This window comes from Dermacentor albipictus, chromosome 8 (genome assembly GCF_038994185.2).
Source record: "Dermacentor albipictus isolate Rhodes 1998 colony chromosome 8, USDA_Dalb.pri_finalv2, whole genome shotgun sequence".
Taxonomy (NCBI): domain Eukaryota; kingdom Metazoa; phylum Arthropoda; class Arachnida; order Ixodida; family Ixodidae; genus Dermacentor; species Dermacentor albipictus.
Window position 1 is genome coordinate 123,631,058 of NC_091828.1, and position 6,241 is coordinate 123,637,298.

The window sequence follows — 6,241 nt, forward strand, 5'->3', positions numbered from 1 at the left end:
TTCACTGCGATAATAGCTATTTATTCATAAACTTCTCGCAAATTACTTCGGAGTTCAGGCGGTGGTCACCGGCCGGATACAAAACATCATAGAAACTAGGGGATTTTTTATTTTGTTATAGCGCAAGCTTGACATAGACAACAGAAGGCACATCTGACACACACAGTGCTACTTTCAACAACAGATTTATTTCTCGTTTTCGTCGCTATATATACATCCTCGACCCATCGTACAGCATGTGTAAAATTTTTGGAAAAATAAACAAAAAATATAAGCTGGGATCCACACGTAGGCAGTTTCTCGACTCACATATTCACAGACATGTACACGTTCAACGCGAACAAAGATAATTCAGTTCTTTTGAAGATAATGAAATGGAAGGTTTACTGACGCATGCGTCGCCGAATGTTGATATGTCTGGCTTCTATTGTCAAGTGCGTAATTTCACACCTGCTTCTGCTCATGATGACTGTTTCTTTAAATCTTAGTTTGCACTTGCATCTGTGGCAATGGATTGCAAGAAAGCCGTCAGCGGCCAAGTTTTTAACTTTGTTACTGTGTCCTCGTAGCCTGTCACTTATGCATCTGCCTGTTTGACCGATGTAGTATCGTCCACCCGGACGTGTCGCTGCATACCCGTAGTGGCTGCTCAGTGTTTATGGTGTTGGGCTCCTAAGCCCAAGGTCGTGGGATCAAACCCCATCCATGGTGGCCGCATTTCGGTGGCGACGAAATGGGAAAACACCCTTGTACTTAGATTTGGGTGTACATTAAAGAACCTCAGGTGGCCGAAGTTCTTCCGGATCCTCTCACTGCGGCGTGGCTGACAATCAGATCGTGGTTTTGGTACATAAAGCCCCATCATTTCTTTTGGTGTCGCTGCATTGGCGCAATGCTAAACGCGTTACAGTAGATAGCCACCGTGCAGTTCGTTTGCTTCGATTTTGTAAATATCGCGAACGTAGAAGGATAGACATTTGGGCGCGTTGGTACTGGCTGAACATAATGAAGGGGCAGCGCAATATGACGAAGACAGAAGGCTGGGACCCACAGGAGAATGTCCTTTGTATTCCTCCTATTTGTCTTCGTTATATTGTGCTGCCCCTTCAAGATGATCAACAAACGTGTAACAAGCATGTGACGCCCCCTCGGGCATAATCTTCGTTGGCCCGCCAAGCTCGGTGGCCTGCCATGCTCGGTAGGCAACACTGGGCACCGCACCCAATAAACACCGATGAGCGCAGCTATAGAGGCTATAACCTTCTAGCCTCTATAGCACAGCTGCTCGGCGGGGAGTCATCGTTCATCCTCTCTCGTTCACGAACCTGGGCGGATCGTAACGAAACGTACATTGCCTTCTAGGCTCGACTTCATACTAACGTCATCAGCGTACCAACCTAGGAAAAGGAAGCCGTTTATCTGCGGCCAAATCATTTTTTTTTGCTGTCTGCCATTATAAGAGAAATATTAAAGCTGCTGTTTATTTTGCAACGCCTGGCGTGGCGGTCATTCATATATCTCATGGCCTGCTGCGCATAGCATTGCTAACGTATAAATCATTCGTGACTCCAAAAGTGGAATGAGGTTGTGCTTTTGGGACCTGCTCCAAACATATCTCACTAACACATTTGAGTAAAGTCGGAACAATGCTATAAGAGGTCGATTTTGCCCTAATACGTTCATCACGTCAGCATTTTATTCGTAAAAGCGCATTCTCCATTTGACACTCCTTTTTCACAAATTGTGCGACCAGAGTCTCAACGTTTGGTGTCTTTTCTTCTAGCTAACCGCATTGATTGTCTATCCATGACACATGCCACAGTGCAACGAACGTTCCGGTATTTCAAAACAGGATGCTTGGCAACCTTCGCGCACTCTACTTCCTGTGTTCCTTATCCTGTTTATTTCAAACTGAAAATGTCTCGATCTACATTTGGCACCACGCAACATCAATCACAACTCGTCCAGATTTCGGAAAACGGTTGCCATTGACACTTTACCGTGATCATAGTCTGGGGCTGGAGAAATACATGTAAAACCCAGCTTGCCCTCCACGCTACTTCTCACTGTTCCATCTCCACTGCCTCCAGATGCTAGAGTCGAGAAGAAGGCACCGTACTGCATTCCTTGATTATATATTTTTCAAAGGCATGTGCTCACCCTCCTACATTATTTGGTGTTCCGCGACCAACGTGCTCGGAACTAAGTTGTCCTCTTTTTCAGGGTAGAAAGTCTGACCACCAAAAAGAAAACGTGTAAAAAAATGGCAAAGAAAGCTCTTCCCTTTACAGTGTTTTCCACCACTACTTTTTTTTTTACGTGCATACAGATGTTACACTGGATATGAATCCCGTAACCAACCTGTATATGAGCTCCCACAGCTGCGCTGAAAAAAAAATACTTTCCAGAGAGTGGCACCAGCTGTACTGCCATTGCACGTATCCGGCGTCACCGTCTCTCGACGTGTAGCATTGTTTCACATTATTTAGTTGCATGAGCTACACTTGCGCCGTAGCACCAAACTGTGCAAGGTATTTGCTGTGCTTTGCGAAGACGACTGCACACTCGTGTGAGTATCATAAGTTTGTTGTCACTCTTATTTAACCCGTAAATCCTTCCAAGACTGAAATTCTGCCGCTTTCGTGCTGATCTTTATGCTAACTCTTTCGCTTATATCGCGGATTATTGCCTCGGCAATATCAGCGATGGCGCTTAAAGCGTTTTCAGGTCATCTCACACCATATAACGTCATAACCAATGAAACCGTAGGCCAAGTTGAGGATGCGACTATTTCTTTGCACTGTAGTATAGACACGGAATGGTTGACTGATTCATCGATTTGTTGTAAGATTCACTCATTGGTCAGTATGTTGTCTGCTGAGAAGGTTATTGAACTATACAGCCACCTCAAATTCGGTCCTTCAAAACAACATTGTGCTTTTTTTTAACGCTAGGCTCTTGTAAAAAAATTGTTATCGACGTGTCAAAAATGAGGTTATTTACTCTTACGGGGTGACCTCCAAGAGAGGGCGTGGGCAGACCCACTCATCCGCACACTACGAACCGAAGAGCGGGCTCAACCGAAGTGTGATCGTGAAGTGGAAGGAGCGCTATTTTCGGCACCATTTTAGGAAGCATGGCTCTGTGCCTGAAGGTCGAGCTAGAAGATGACGCCCTCGCTCATCTGCCTTGTTCGTGCTCCCACTTGCTCCACTCATTTTCGTAATACCCCTGTGACAAAAAAAAGGGTTCGGATGATGAGTGGAGCCCCCTATTCGCATGGCACAAATGGTTAACGGGAAGTATTTGAGGAATTCAGGAAGAAAAGTAAGCATTTGAATTGGTTACTGGGTTTTGTTAGGAAGAAAGGGGAATTGTAATAAAACAACAGGAAATTGAAAAAGAGAGTATAGGGAGAATTTGGTTCACCTTTTCGCATTCCGCAGCCAAAAGAAAGGGTCAGGCATACGACATTTTATTTGAGTTTTATATATATATATATATATATATATATATTATCGGCACAGCCTTTGCTGTGGTGGGCGCTGTACTCTGTGCTCGCAAAATATTCTCCATACGAAAGGTATCTTTCAGGATCGTCTGGTCAGTTTGATCGTCTGTCTTTGGCGTTCACGACTCATTGTGGAGCTTCCTCCCCCACCATGTTTGCAGAAGCTTTCTTCGCAGAAATCAAAACGAGCATGTTTAATAACACATCCCGGTGACGCAGTGGGACTTATGTGGTTCACTTGGAAGTCTGGACAAAGAAACTCTTTGCTGAAGCTTTTTAAAACTGCTTATAGCACACATTTTTCTCGAAATGGCTGTAACAGCCTGTTCAAGCAGTACAGGCATGGTACAGCGTTCAGTGACTGAAACGCAATATTCGAAGCACATTTCTACTGGCCCTTCGTGTGCCACCGGTGGTCGCGGGGGATGCATAGCTGGTGCACTGTGGTGTAGCATGAAAGTGAGGCCTTTGTGGCACATTGTGGCTGTGTTTGCCAACCCCAGCGTTCACCAAGTGACGAAAAATGCGCCAGTCGCCACGTAGACTGGTCATTGTGTTTGAATTTTTGGGCAGTGCACATATCGGGCAAGGGTATTAGTGCAGTTTATATAAATGTGACACGTACCATTGTTCCGACCAAATTAAGGATTATATTGACACTAGGCCTGAAACTCCACCATTTACGATATAGACAACGCATCTCGTAAGCAGACATATGATGGGCATATATATTTATATTTTACACTAACGTAAAATATATGCTACCCATGGCCTCAAAGTATCTTTTATTTCGTCATTGAATTATTAGAAAGTTCACCAGATGTTTTATTGGCGTAGGAAGTAGTGAAAAGGATGATAGTTGTTTTCCAGAATTTGTTGCAGATTCGACCTTAGAAATGATATGAGCCACTATAGTAACAAAGCAATTCAGAGCAGCTGAACCGGAAAAAATAAAAGCTGAGAGGTTATATAAAGTTTGTAGAATGTCATGCAGGTGTTTTTTATGAACCTTAGCTGTAGTCGCTATCATGTGGGACATACAGGTCGTTACCTCAATTGGAGACAAAATGAGCACAAGTGGTCGCTGACCGCTGTCTCCAAAGTAAATCAGCGCCAATTTCTAAAGTGCCCGAACCAAGCCTGATCAATATAACTGCAGTAGCACGTGCTTTACCCAGCCTTCGATTACATGTCGTGAAGTATAACCGTCATGGCTGAACCAATGTCTGTCGAAAGTGCTCAAGCTCCATGCTTGACGAGTTGGCGCCATCGTATCCAAATCATGGGCAGACAATGTTTTTAGCTTTATTTATTTTCCACGTTCTTGCGAGTTTTCAGGTTATAAACGGCGAATGTGTACCTAGCTATTTTATTGCCATTCCTTCCTGGTTTTTAGAGCCCAACGTTTCAAACAATGACAATGGAATATGTTGCAGATGTTCTTGTGAAGCGTGCTAGAGCTAAGGACGGCAGACAATCCTGTAAATGGTTCACGACACTAGAATTACTTTTTTTATTGCCGCCACAAACTGCAGCGCACAGAATGCGAGGACCGCATCGCCTCTGGTGCTGTAATGCTGAGAGAGAAGCTCAGGTTGCTCCCTTGTCTGAAATTATGTGCATAATTTATCTTACCGCGAAGTGTGCCATCCATGTGTCAGCACTTTCGCCTTTGCGCATTTTTACACTGAGCAGGTTTCAGAATTTCTTTCCAAGCTGCGTGTCGTGTGCACTTTGAGCGGTGAATGAGGACATAGTCGTTCCCGTGGTACTACACTGCTCCCCTGTAGCGCTGCTCCCTTATAGCTCTGCTCTCCTATAGCACTGCTCCCATATAGCGCAGCAGAGGCAAAATCTGCGTTCAAAGACTCGCGTTAGTGACTGTTCCGCCTTTTCTTTTCCCCTTTGTTGTAAGTGTGTGCACGTGCTATAAGGTGTCCTTTTTATAACGTCCTACGGGAGAAGAAGCCCGTCACACAAATGCGACATCGTTTTGTTCGCAAAGGAGACCAGTGACACGTACTACGATCATTACTTAATACATAAAATGCGTGAAAGACACTTTCAGCATTGTTTTCAAGCGGACATAATTGTGCCCCTAAAACCTTCAACACATCTCGCCAATACCGTGGCCCCAATACCATCGAATTATAAATCTGCGGCAGGCATTGGTTTTTCCAGTGCCGTGGGGAAATCCTGTAACTGTGTCATGTCACACATTTAAAGGCTTCGTTAATTTTCGTGTTGCTCCTACTACCACACAAAACTTCAAACTTTTCCGCCACATCACTTATAATATTTGCCCTATTTCCTTTCAATACAAGAACAATGAATTGTCTACTTCATGTCATCATCATCATCATCATCATCGTCATCAGCCTGGTTACGCCCACTGCAGGGCAAAGGCCTCTCCCATATTTCTCCAACAACCCCGGTCATGTACTAATTGTGGCCATGCCGTCCCTGCAAATTTCTTAATCTCATCCGCCCACCTAACTTTCTGCCGTCCCCTGCTACGCTTCCCTTCCCTTGGAATCCAGTCCGTAACCCTTAATGACCATCGGTTGTCTTCCCTCCTCTTTACATGCCCTGCCCATGCCCATTTCTTTTTCTTGATTTCAACTAAGATGTCATTAACTCGCGTTTGTTCCCTCACCCAATCTGCTCTTTTCTTATCCCTTAACGTTACACCTATCATTCTTCTTTCCATAGCTCGTTGCGTCGTCCTCA